Below are 13,941 nucleotides of genomic sequence, written 5' to 3'. Positions count from 1 at the left end.
GCCTTTCGCTGTATAAAATTTTTCGTTCGTCATTTGAAGGGAGAGTGAATGGGAGAGGAATGTGGTGAGGTGATATTTTCCATTAGTGTATTTTATAAGTATGGTGATTATAATAGTAAGTTTAAGCATTGCATTTAATGGTACTAGCAGGAGTTCATAATAACCCCTAGTCGCGGGGGTTGGGACAGGGATAAGCGAGTTGAGATGGATTGAAAGTGATGATGGGCGACCTGCGGCACCGTATCTCTCCCAATGTACCTCGCGCACGCCCCTACCCTTCGGTAGGCGATTGCTAAGTGCTGCCGCGTAGCGCCATTTTATTTGTATGAGAACTAGCTTCTATTTTGAGGGAGCGCCCTTTTACAATTTCGTCCAGTACGACCCTACCTAACCGCTGAGGATGCTGGGAGGACTATGGTGCCGTAGGTGGGGGTACACAGGCAACGCTATAGGTATGGGGGTTTCCACTCCATTCTTCTCTCCTTCAAGGTTGGGACTCCAGGCATAGCCAACTCCATCACGCACTCGACAACGCAAAGCAACTCGCGCCAGCGTGGGAAATAGGGCGGTGACACAGGGCAAATGACCAGTTTAAAAATTGCCTGGTCCAGTTCAAAAATTAAATCGGAGGGGGGGTCAGTGGTCCACGAGACTACTAAGAAAGTTCAAGGAAAACCAGACTTCACACATTAAAATTCTAATATTTTAATTATCCACTTCTTTGGTTTAGCAGACGACGTGTTCTGGTCAATAATCACGGACCAGTTTACCTCTTCCAAGTCAGGAAAGTCGCTGGCCTAAAACTCACGTAAACGCGACGCGAATGACGAGAACTACGTATGTTCCGACTGAGGAGAGGCGAAATAGCCCGGCCTCCTTTTACGTCCCCCCTTGTATTATGAAAGTGGGACTAGGACTATGGCGCGCGAATACTTAGGCATCTTATACCTTCTCCCTAGTAAACTAAATATCGCTTCTTGGTAAAACTTTATATAACTAAAACCATAAGTTTATAAGATATGTTCCATAACAAGGTTCATACAACTTTTCGATAAGAAATTTCCCTGAGATTTAAAGGCTTTTCCCCATATGCTTACCTGAGTTTTCCAGGTTTTTCACGTATATGGAGTATTCTAAGGGGCAAATAGGACTATTACATAATCAAAGGATATCCCCGTATCTCTAATATAACCAGAGTTACGAGCTTCCAAAATTTAGTGTAATGTTAATCCTATGGAGGAGGCAAAGTACCTACAAGCACTCGGGCAAGTACCTACAAGCACCCGGGGCAAGTACCTACAAGCACCCGGAGCAAGTACCTACAAGCACCCGGAGCAAGTACCTACAAGCACCCGGGGCAAGTACCTACAAGCACCCGGAGCAAGTACCTACAAGCACCCGGAGCAAGTACCTACAAGCACCCGGAGCAAGTACCTACAATCACCCGGAACAAATACCTAGAAGCAACCCCAAGCACCCACAAGTACCTACAAGCATCTACAAGCACCCACAAGTACCTACAAGCACCCACAAGTAACCACAAGCAACCACAAGTACCCACAATTACCTACAAGCACCTAGAAGCACCCACAAGCACCTACAAGCACCCACAAGTACCTACAAGTACCTACAAGCACCCATAAGTACCCACAAGTACCCATAAGTACCCACAAGTACCTAGAAGCACCCACAAGCAACCACAAGTACCCACAAGCACCCACAAGCACCCACAAGCACCCACAAGCACCCACAAGTACCTACAAGCACCCACAAACACCTACAAACACCCACAAGTACCTACAAGCACCCACAAGTACCTACAAGCACCCACAAGTACCTAGAAGCACCCACTAGTACCTAGAAGCACCCACTAGTACCTACCAGCACCCACAAGTACCTACCAGCACCCACAAGTACCTACAAGCACCCACAAGTACCTACAAGCACCCACAAGTACCTACAAGTACCCACAAGTACCAAAGGCAGTTGGTTACATCATTTATTTGTGTGGGGGACCTTTTCCAACTTAACTTGTTAGCTCACACAAAGCTAGGTCCCCTTGTTTTTCAACCACCAAGAAATATGAACCAAATAGCTTTAAAAGTGCTAACATCATAAACTGACTCTTTACACTGCTTAAGTATCGCAGATTGGAATGGTTTTGAAAATTTAAATTTAAACATACTTAGACTTAATTATAGTCAATGAAAATTGCTTAGCGGAATGTTAGGTGTTGTACCTTCCATTTAAAACCGTTTTTAAGTCTAACAAACGTATAGTTTTTCTAAAATCGGATAACCCGGAATGTTTTTTTCTTAAAATTTCCCATGTTATTTCTATGGGAAAAAATTCCTTTTTTTCATAAAAAGGTGTGAAAAATTTTATGGAAATGAAAACCACCCTTAGCAACTTTATTTTTTATAAAATTAACTAATTAATGGATCTCTTTGAAATTTTAACCACATATTGTGGGCCAGAATTGTAGTTCTGTGGAATTTTTTCCAAATAGTTAATGCAATACAAAAAAATATCCTTAGGGGCAAATAGGACTATTACATAATCAAAGGATATCCCCGTATCTCTAATATAACCAGAGTTACGAGCTTCCAAAATTTAGTGTAATGTTAATCCTATGGAGGAGGAAAAGTACCTACAAGCACTCGGGGCAAGTACCTACAAGCACCCGGAGCAAGTACCTACAAGCACCCGGAGCAAGTACCTACAAGCACCCGGAGAGAGTACCTACAAGCACCCGGAGCAAGTACCTACAAGCACCCGGAGCAAGTACCTACAAGCACCCACAAGTACACTCAAGTACCTACTAGCACCCGGGGCAAGTACCTATAAGCACCCACAAGTACCTACAAGCACCCACAAGCACCCACAAGTACCTACAAGCACCCACAAGTAACCACAAGCAACCACAAGTACCCACAATTACCTACAAGCACCCACAAGTACCCACAAGCACCCACAAGTACTCACAAGTACCCACAAGTACCTGCAAGCACCCACAAGTACCCACAAGCACCCACAAGTACCTACAAGCACCCACAAGTACCTACAAGCACCCACAAGTACCTACAAGCACCCATAAGTACCTAAAAGCACCCACAAGTACCTACAAGTACCTACAAGCACCCACAAGTACCTACAAGCACCCACAAGTACCCACAACCACCCAAAAGTACCTACAAGCACGCACAAGTACCCACAACCACCCACAAGTACCCACAAGCACTTACAAGTACCCATAAGTACCTACTAGCACCCACAAGTACCTACAAGCACCCACAAGTACCCACAAGTACCAACAAGTACCCACAAGCACCCACAAACACCTACAAGCACCCACAAACACCTACAAGCACCCACAAGTACCTACATGCACCCACATGTACCTACATGCACCCACATGTACCTACATGCACCCACTAGTACCTACAAGCACTCACAAGAAGCATCCATAAGTACCTACAAGCACCCACAAGTACCCTCAAGCACCCACAAGTACCCTCAAGCACCCATAAGTACCTACAAGCATCCATAAGTACCTAAAAGCACCCACAAGTACCTACAAGCACCCACAAGTACCTACAAGTACCTACAAGTACCTACAAGCATCCATAAGTACCTACAAGCCCCCACAAGTACCTACAAGTACCCACAAGCACCCACAAGTACCTACAAGTACCTACAAGCATCCATAAGTACCTACAAGCCCCCACAAGTACCTACAAGCACCCACAAATACCTACAAGTACCCACAAGTACCAAAGGCAGTTGGTTACATCATTTATTTGTGTGGGGGACCTTTTCCAACTTTACTTGTTAGCTCACACAAAGCTAGGTCCCCTTGTTTTTCAACCACCAAGAAATATGAACCAAATAGCTTTAAAAGTGCTAACATCATAAACTGACTCTTTACACTGCTTAAATATCGCAGATTGAAATGGTTTTGAAAATTTAAATTTAAACATACTTAGACTTAATTATAGTCAATGAAAATTGCTTAGCGGAATGTTAGGTGTTGTACCTTCCATTTAAAACCGTTTTCAAGTCTAACAAACGTATAGTTTTTCTAAAATCGGATTAACCGGAATGTTTTTTCTTTAAATTTCCCATGTTATTTCTATGGGAAAAATTCCTGTTTTTCATAAAAAGGTGTGAAAAATTTTATGGAAATGAAAGCCACCCTTAGCAACTTTATTTTTTATAAAATTAACTAATTAATGGATCTCTTTGAAATTTTAACCGCATATTGTAGGCCAGAATTGTTGTTCTGTGGAAATTTTTCAAAATAGTTAATGCAATACAAAAAAATCTACATCCAAACAAAAAACCCTCATACATTGAGAGCAGTATGAAGTCATATCTAAGAGAGTTACCGCTCTCTCAGAATTAATTGGGAAAATAATTTGAATGAAAATAGGTGGATATCTTTTATTTATTGAAAAAAATGCACACATTTTACATTTTAATTTTAGAAGTTAATTTATTATTTATTTTGTGTATATGAAATTCAGCGTTAATTTCACTAAGGCAATAAATTAATTACCTACAAGGAATTAACTAGTACATATGTTTAATATTAGAATTTAATCGTTTCAAAACTAATAAAGTTTTGAACCGGTTTTTTGTAATTTAGTTCTAAAAATTTGTGATTTTCGATTGGTCAATATTGCAAATTAACCAATATGAATTAACCAACTGAAATATCAATCAATCATCTACTGAAAGAGGTATCAACCTATTTTTTTTTCAAAATAAGGTGAATTATAGGATTAGATGGCTTTCTGCTTGAAACAAGATTTTTAATCATGAAGAGAATATTTTGTTCATTTTGTTCAAATTTAGATATTCGGTAATCGAGTTGATATGAATAAAGCCCTTTTTGCTCGTGTCTATTTAAACTTTAATCACAGATTTCGCTTACCATTTCACAAGCATAATAAACACTACTGAATGACGCAAATCTATCTGTGATCGGTAACGGTGACCAATATAGCAATTTTCACAACTAATCGGTTTGAACTTCATTTGCACATTTCTATTCGTTAATTTGAAATGTTGCGAAAAAATTTGATTGGAATATAAGTAGATATCTCTTTCAGTAGATAATTTTTGATGTTGATATTGAAGATTCATTGGCTTAAGCTTTGATATCAACATCGGCTAATTTACGATATGGGATTATGATGGTAGTCTGTTTATAAAATTAAATCGTTACTTTAAGTGTCACTAGACAGTATCTACCTCCAAAATTGAGAGTTAGTAACTTTATAACCATCTCCTCATCACAGGATATACGAGGGTCAATTTCTTATATCATTGACATGTGATAATCAGACGAAGGCTCACTATAGCTCAGTCAACTTTTGGCAAGGCCTAATACCGTTTTGCTTGACTGCATGTCGCCGTCAAATTCATTTTAAAGCATAGATCATATAGTATCCACACTTGACTTTCATTTCGCAACACACGTTGGATTCGTAAACCTCGACGCACACCACGATTAGAAGCATTAAAATGCAAAAACAACACTCTGACCGCATGCATACATTTTTAGTAAATAACATTTCTCACTAAAGCTGTTTTCGGGGCTGAAGCGAGACGGCGATAAAGAAAAATTCTCCGGGGGGGGGGGTAGTTTCGAGGGAACGAAATTCAAATGCAAGGCGCGTCCCTTGAATTCGTAAATACTGACGTTTAACGCAATGCGAGCGACTTAAGCCCCGACACTTTTGGGGGCCGAAACAGGGGTGCCTTGTGGGCAGGAGAATCTCGTCTGGCCTTCATTGGACGCTTTTCGCAGGTCTTTTTGCCTTTTCTCCTTAAACTGTCGCAATAATAACGTACAAAATGTCAGTCCAACACTGATATTCAGTCAATTCCTCTTCCATTTCTTTAGCACTGCGACAAGAAGTATGTATCTTACTCCTGGAGAAGAACGTGTTTCATTATTTTCAAAGCTCATGCTTTTAAAACGTAACTAATGTCAATTATTTAAACTAATTACAAAATATTACTGATAATTATGTTTCAAATATTACAATATGTGTATTGGATGGAATGCTTTTCTTTACGAGTTTCTGTCTGCGTTTTTTCTCGGCTTTTAAGTGAAAGAAGCATGGAGTTATTAAAGGGGAAATGAAAATGTAATATTAATAACGGAGATTGAACCCGCCAAATTCAGTTTGCAGTATAAACCCCGAATGCAAGAGATCTAATTTGTCCTTAGTCCTCTTGCATTCTGGTACTTAATGGTTATTTTTCTGCTAATTTCTTTGTCGATCATTAATGTAATATTTTTAATGTAATATTTTCTGATCAATTTCATTTGACATGACACCTTTCCTAGAGTCACATGACACCTTTCCTAGAGTCACATGACACCTTTCCTAGAGTCACATGACACCTTTCCTAGAGTCACATGACACCTTTCAGAGTAACGTATGACACCTTTAAGAGTGTCGTATGACACCTTTAAGAGTGTTTGATTTATTAGCAAATAGCGCTTTATTCAAAGTAAGGTTCCACCTATACTTAAAAGGACAAGTCTAACATGCAGAGCTATACCCCTTAAGGCAAGGGTAGTTCTCGCGTCAATGCGAAAATACACATAAAGTTGGCCACTTGATCGACTTAAAATCCAGCGTGAAATAGTGATAAGTTGGTTATTTCACTGACAATAACTTCTGAAAAGGCAAAAAGTTTTAAATTAGTACAAATTCATCGGATATTAATTTGGTTTTGGAGGCCATAATATTCCAGTAGTAGATAAAGACGTACTCGTTAAATTTAATAATCTCTTTTCACGAAGAGTTTTTCGAGCACCAGAAACCTACTCTACAATATTTAAAAACAAAATCCGTTTAGTACTCCAATTTTTATCAAAATAAACATAAGACATGTCACAAAAGCATGTGGCCCACATAATGGCCTCTTAAGCCGCCCTACTGTGAGGCCAATACCTAACCTAGTCTCGATTTTTAGTATATCACACAATACTTTTAAGAGTATCGCATAACACTCTCAAGAGTGCAATAGCGTTGGTAGGGTTTGAAATTTGGGGGGGGGGGCTAAATCTTATTATTCGTATATTAAAGATATACAAAGTTTAGGAGGCTACTAGCAATTTCTTGGTTTAGTTTAGGGATTATTTTGAGGGGGCTAACTTTGAAATTTGGGGGAGCTATAGCCTCCATAAAAGGCCTAGCGACGCCACTGCAAGAGTGTCGCCTAACGCTTTTAAGAGTGTCATCTAACACGTTTCAGAGTGTCGCCAAACACTTTTAGCTGGTTTTATGAATGTACAATACCGCCTGATTACCAATTTCCAGCGAATCACTTCCAGGTGTTTTTCATCCTCGTTAGACTAGAATTACAAAAACATTTAATGGTAGTGAGAAGAAAATGAAAGTTCTTTATTAATAACGGTTATAGAAGGATGGAAAACTAACTATTTCGCGACGCTTCTTTTTGTTCAATAATTTCATCCCAGCTAGTAGTTTCGAAGACGATGGCTGACCTTTTCGGACACTTTGCTTTGAGTATTCCTCCATGCGTTTTCTTTTGGCATACGGAAATGGGATTTAATTAATCGTATTTTTGTAAAACCTTAGTTTGGTAATTACAAACCTTAATATGACGCCCGAAATTTCCAGCTGTGCTCTGGTTAACTCTGGTCCACATCTCGCATCCTTCCCACTTTCATAGAACGACGATGTTCTTCGTTACAGCTCCGGTCCACTCACAACGTGCCCGCGATACTCGTAATGGCTCCTGAATGTTTTGGATTCCAACACTGCTCTCCTTGAACATTTGCGCAAATTTCTATACGACCTTTTTAGGTAGAGATTTAGTTCTATTAATGCCCACTGTAGCGTCATCATCCTCAGAATCGTCAAGAGTATTAGGAGAGCTGGACGAGGAGGCTGCTTCTGCTCTTGGAGACCATGAACTGGAAGGCGATCTAGTTTCAGGCTCAGAGTCCGAAAGCTCTCGATCATAGTCTTTGGTATCCATTATGTTTAATTTGGAAAAAGTGTTAGTGGGGTCGTAGACTTTTCCAAAAATTTAGAATGATATATGAACATTGGATACAAAGCCAAGGGGATAACCGCTAAAGAATTTCAAAACATATCTTTTAGTGCATAATGCCTCTTGTATTTCGTGGACTTGTTCAAAAATTTAATGAAAACAGACCCTGCAATATAGCCAAGGGGAGAAATTTCAAAAAAAATATCCCCGAAGTGGATAACGCTTTGTCTACATGTATTTGGTAGTTTGGCTCAAAAATTTAAGGAACAAGATGACCAATGGCTGGGCCATAATAGTAGTTACATTGTTCGCAACTTAATAATTTATAAGGAATGAGCAATTCACAAATCACCAAGTCTTAAGCGATTCTATATTCCTCGGTATATGTGAATAGCCTCATGACTAAAAGAGGATTCGAAAAATAAATTCCCCCACAAGGTAAAGATGACTAATTCCATAGAATGGGGGTAACATCACATTGCTTATGCTTTGTAAATTAACCTCAATTTTTGGCAAAATACACGTAACTACTGAGGTCGTTATGAACAACGTATTCAGACTATTCTAACAATAAAGTCAGTATACTTGCTTAACTGTAACTATTCTTATTGTTTCAAATTATTTCCAGTTTTGGGTTATCTTAGCCTAAGAAGCTACTCTTCAAGCAAGGTAATAATACTTCAAAAGTTATTCTAAGCTTACGATGAGAAATTATCATATTTATTGTTTCAGAAGTATTCTCCTTTGTATCATTCTTTTGAGCTTTCCTTCATAAAAGGCAATCCCCTAATGTAGAAATTGGAATAATATGATCCCCCCCCCTTTAACTCCTTGCAAATGTTTTGGGAAAGACTATATAATATTCTCAAGTGTATATCCGTTATAGGGAAATTTCAAAATATATCCCGAAAGTGGATGATACCCTATGGGAAAATTAACATTGGGTATGAAAATTCGACGGTCTCGAATGTTTCCGAAGCGGTTGTTTTGTGCACCTTGGACGGCGCGGAGAGTACGTAAGTTTCACGGAAAAATGAGAAAAGAGCGAGACGGGTTAGTAATAACATGGAGTGTATAATTTGGTCACGATTTATCTGAATTGGCTCTGGACGGCAAGGAGAGGTCGTAAATTTTATGGTTAAAAAAAAAGAGAGAGAGAGAGAGAGAGAGAGAGAGAGAGAGAGAGAGAGATAGAGATAGAGAGAGAGATAGAGAGAGATAGCTCTAGTTTCGTTACGATGAGAGAACTCGAGGTTTGGAATTTCATAAATTGTTTATGCGTGCGGTTCACCCGTACGAGACATTGGTCTGCGGCGGTGTGTTTTATTAATTAAGGAAGGTAAATCGGAGTATAGGAAAGATAATAAAGATTTTTTTGGCGTGATGCAAAATTAAGCAAATTTTTGACGGTCTTTCATCAAATAAGAGATCGGGAAAGTTGGGTATACGTATAGGGGGTTAGAAGAAACATGAGGCATGGATGAGGGATATACCCTATGGAATATTACGATAGGTATATACTCCCTTTAACATGGATATATATGTACTATGGATTTTAGTATTATTAAGGTACAGTTTTCAAGGAAGATATACAGTATATCTATAAGCTATATTTTTTAAAAACGAATTATTATATAATGGGTGACGTTACTTATTTAATTTCTTTCCTAATTCGTATCTGGTTTTGAACACATCTTGGAAAAGAACCAAAAATGTAAGCGATTATCGTATTAAAGTTTTTCCGAGGCAGTCGTTACAAATGTGTGTTATAAAATTAAGATTGGAGGGAAACTGCTGCATAGTTGAAGCAAACTTTATGAGAGCCAACAACGAATACGTCCTTAAAGAATTGGCGTTTCTCGTTATTAAAACGCGTGAAAGTGGTGTTTACACATTTAGGTCACCTTTCCCCTACAACGAGTTAAACGTGAAAGACAAGGCTATAAACTCCTGCATCTCCAGACATATTTGCGAGTTGCTATGGGACGAGGGTGAATACGAATTATCTGGAATCGTCGCGACCATATCGAATTAAGCAACAATCCATTACACTAAGGGGCTAGAAAAACAAGTATATCTTTCTGAACTATTTGGAAAAACAATAATTAACGTCGAAGACTGTCTAATCTCTGTTCAATTGAGTGTAAATATCACTCTGATAATAAAAATTGCGCATTATTCAAAGCGCACCAAATGAAACCATGGAATGTGTAATATTTATTTTGCGAATAAAAGTATTTTGATTTAAACCAAATATGTTTTTCATATATCACAACATTGACTTTCTAGATAGGAATTAATACGTAAACCTATTGTCGGAATGGAAGTAGGGGTTTTATTACATAGTGCCTCAACAACTTAATCTGATTCTTATACTTTAATTTCAATATGCCGAAAATCAATTTAAAATTAGTTACTATGACGTACATGATGAAAGAAGATATTGTTATAAAACACCTATGACAACAAAATCCTTTAAAGTTTCTAATCCTAACCCCAAAACCACTTAAAATTGATTCGGTATCTAATTATATATTTTTAAATACCGTGAGAATGTCTAGACCGGTTGACCTTTAGGTCATCACTGACGTAATTGATCAATTCTAATAATCATTACAAACATATTAATAAGTTAACGTCCAAAGCTCGTTTGTGATATTAAACAATACAAATTCGAATTTTTCGACTAATATAGAAGACCAACTCGAGAAAATAATATTCACAACCGACACTAAAGTCTACCATGACATCCCTCGATAAAAACAAGATTGTTACCATACTAAAGTATACAGCGGCCTTGGGAGCAATACCTGGACGCCCAAATCTGCCTGCATGGATTTATAATACAAGCTTACGCTTCCTGGATATTCCACTCGCCTTAAAACGCGCACAACATTTATTTCTCGTTTGAACTGGCACGAGCTAGCACCAGCCTGGCACGCGCGTTTGTGACGTAGAATTTGAGGCAAATTCAGAGGCGGGGCTGGAAGTTTTTCACGCGCTTGAGTTTTAATTTTGAATAGCGCGCGCAGAGAGAAAAAAGTTTGCCTCATTTTCTAAGAAATCAGCCCCCCAGGCTCCATCCGCGCGAATTTTTATGACATAAATGTGTTTAAAATCAAAATGCCTTACTGAAGGCTACAGTGAAATATCCATGAAGCGTAAGCTTCTATTATAAATCCATGCTGCCTACACTGTCATTCCGAACCTTCGAGGTTATTGTTCGGAAGTATCATAATGGATTTTGGGTTAATATTCAATCTATTCCCGAATCTTGCACCATCAAAGTATCGCTTTGTTACCACCCAAACATTGGAAAGATAAAGCCGAGGGGGTAGCCATTAGCGTTTTCAACGTACACCATACTAAATATTACTCGGTACTACGAATATATTACGAAATTCTTGGTACTACAAATAATACACGGTAATACGAATATACTTCCAGATATTTCACGATAATTCCTCATGCTACGAATATACTTCCAGATATTACGCGATATTTCCAAATATTTTGGGATAATTCTAAATATTACGGGATACTTCGAAATTGCACAATATTTGGAATATTTTTCAAACTTCAAATATTACACTATACTACGAATATATTTACTTTTTCTACCAATTATTTCCAATATTACACTTACTCCGAAGGTACTACACATTAAAAAACTTTATTCAATGCGTTTTAGTTTTCTAGATAATTCTAAACTATGCGTTATTATAATTTACTTTATAATTTCAAATAACTGATGTCGTATTCATTACACTTAATAGTTGCAATAGTACTTCCATCTTACGTACGTACTATCTTGGAAAACCTTTTCTATATTATTGTAGAATAATAATTGATAGCTTTGTTTTTGGATGTCTTAGAAAAACTGGTTCGTCGATCACGTTTTTATGGAAATGTTGGCTTTTATCCTAAGGCGCTCAAGGACTCATAATTATAACAATTATAATTAAGACTTATACGAGGCAAATCATTCATCTGATTAACTTAAAAGACAACCCTTAAGCTACCCTGCTCCATATTTCATAGCTTTGGTTTAGACGGAGTTTGTGATTAGATTAGCCGTGAATATTAACCCTGATGAGGTTTAGATTAGAGCTTGCCTAATATCTGATAACAGAAATGAATAAAGTGATCTAGCCTCGTCACAAATGGATAAACAATGAGCAAGAACATCCCCGAAATAATAAATAACTTACCATATTAGCTTTTTCATTTGGTAAATTCAACTTACTAGTAGCGCATTTAAAAGACAAACACGGCTCTATAGTTATGATAGTCGTCCGAAAAACTCTGAAGAACTAGTGTCATTGCTTAGTCCGTTGCCTACGTTAATCAAGGCCTGTGCGCGGTAGTTTCGAAGGGGCAACTTTTAAGCAACGCGACTTCTTATTTTCTCCCTATTTTACCGCGAAATGGCATTGATAGCTGGACCGAAACGCGCGCGAAAATGGGTATTTAAAATTCTAAGCGCAAGAAAATGAGCATTTAAAATTCCAAGCGCGAGAAAATGAACATTTCAAATTCCTCAAGTCCAGCTAATAGCGCTCTCAGGTGACAGAACTCGGCAACTTAAATTGCCAAACGGAAAATAAAAATCGGCGCCGCGCACAGGCCTTGATTAACATAGGCAAAGCTTAGTCAAACAACAGAGGATCGAATTAAACTGAGACTAAAATTACAAACATCAAGTGCGCTTGAGATTATAGTGATGTTAAATATCACAGGAATAAAAGCATTGTGGAATTAATGATCACGTGCGCCAGAACTTAATTGGCTTAACCTCTCTCTTGCGAATATAAATCATCCCTTTACCAGTATATGTGGCGTTCAAAGTGTAGGTGGAAAAGGGATGAAACTCCCCAACTGAACAGCTTAAGCCAATCGGTAGCCTTGCCCTACCACTCTCCTACTCTCTGTAAAGCTATGTTGTATGTATTATAAGCCTTTTCTTTATGCTCCTTTAGATTATAAGGGGTTAAGGTGGGGTGTTCGATTCTCATTAGAGGGGTTTAAGTATAAGGCAAACACCTATCTCTTTTTAATTTTTGCGCTCATCGGTAGATGGCGAAAAAATTTATGGGGAGCATATACGAGAGTTTAACTCCTCCTTCGTTTCGTCTTAACTCCTCCTTCGTTTCGTCTTCGTCACACCGCTTATTGGACGGCGTCGAAAACCCCACCTTAATTTTCACCCTCAGCTGTCAGTCAACTCAGGCTTTAGAATATGTATAGAGTACGCAAACAGAAAGGTGATAGCAGAGCTAGCCGTAGCCTCGTGGTAAAGCGCTCGACAATTTTTTCCTCGTGGATTGTTTTAAAACCGAGACTAGCGCGCTCGAGCCTATGTTGAAATTTTTGTTAAAAATTTATATTTATTTTAAGCTGTTTAATTCATTTAAAAAATATTATTTTAAATTATATAAATCATTTATTTTAAATAATATGAAAAAGTAATATTTTAAATAGTAATTTGAAATATAATTTTAAATATATTTTGGAAAATGCCAGGTGTTGATTTCGCTAAAATATACGAGATGTCGCCAGTGTTTCCACTTTGAGGCGAAAAGGTCCGTTTTTGGCGTGGATATTTAGTTATGTATGATAAGGCGATTCAAGTAAAAATGTGTTAATTTTCATATCACCATTAGTAATTTGAAAAATAATTTTAAATATATTTTGGAAAATGCCAGGTATCGATTTCGCTAAAATATAAGAGATGTGGCGCAAAAATTGTAATGGTCCTCTTGGGAGCCTTGTTTCACTTATGATTCATCCTCGTCAGCGCTAGACTAGATGTTAGAATGCAGTCAGTTGTGGGGAGTTAAGGCCTTTTTTTAGCGGAATCGAGGGGCTTATAAAATTTCTGAATCAAAAGTGACCGCG

This window comes from Phalangium opilio, unplaced genomic scaffold (genome assembly GCF_054372755.1).
Source record: "Phalangium opilio isolate 3A_F unplaced genomic scaffold, DU_Popi_V2 ptg000059l_1, whole genome shotgun sequence".
In the NCBI taxonomy this organism is placed as follows: domain Eukaryota; kingdom Metazoa; phylum Arthropoda; class Arachnida; order Opiliones; family Phalangiidae; genus Phalangium; species Phalangium opilio.
This window is presented reverse-complemented; position numbering follows the sequence as displayed.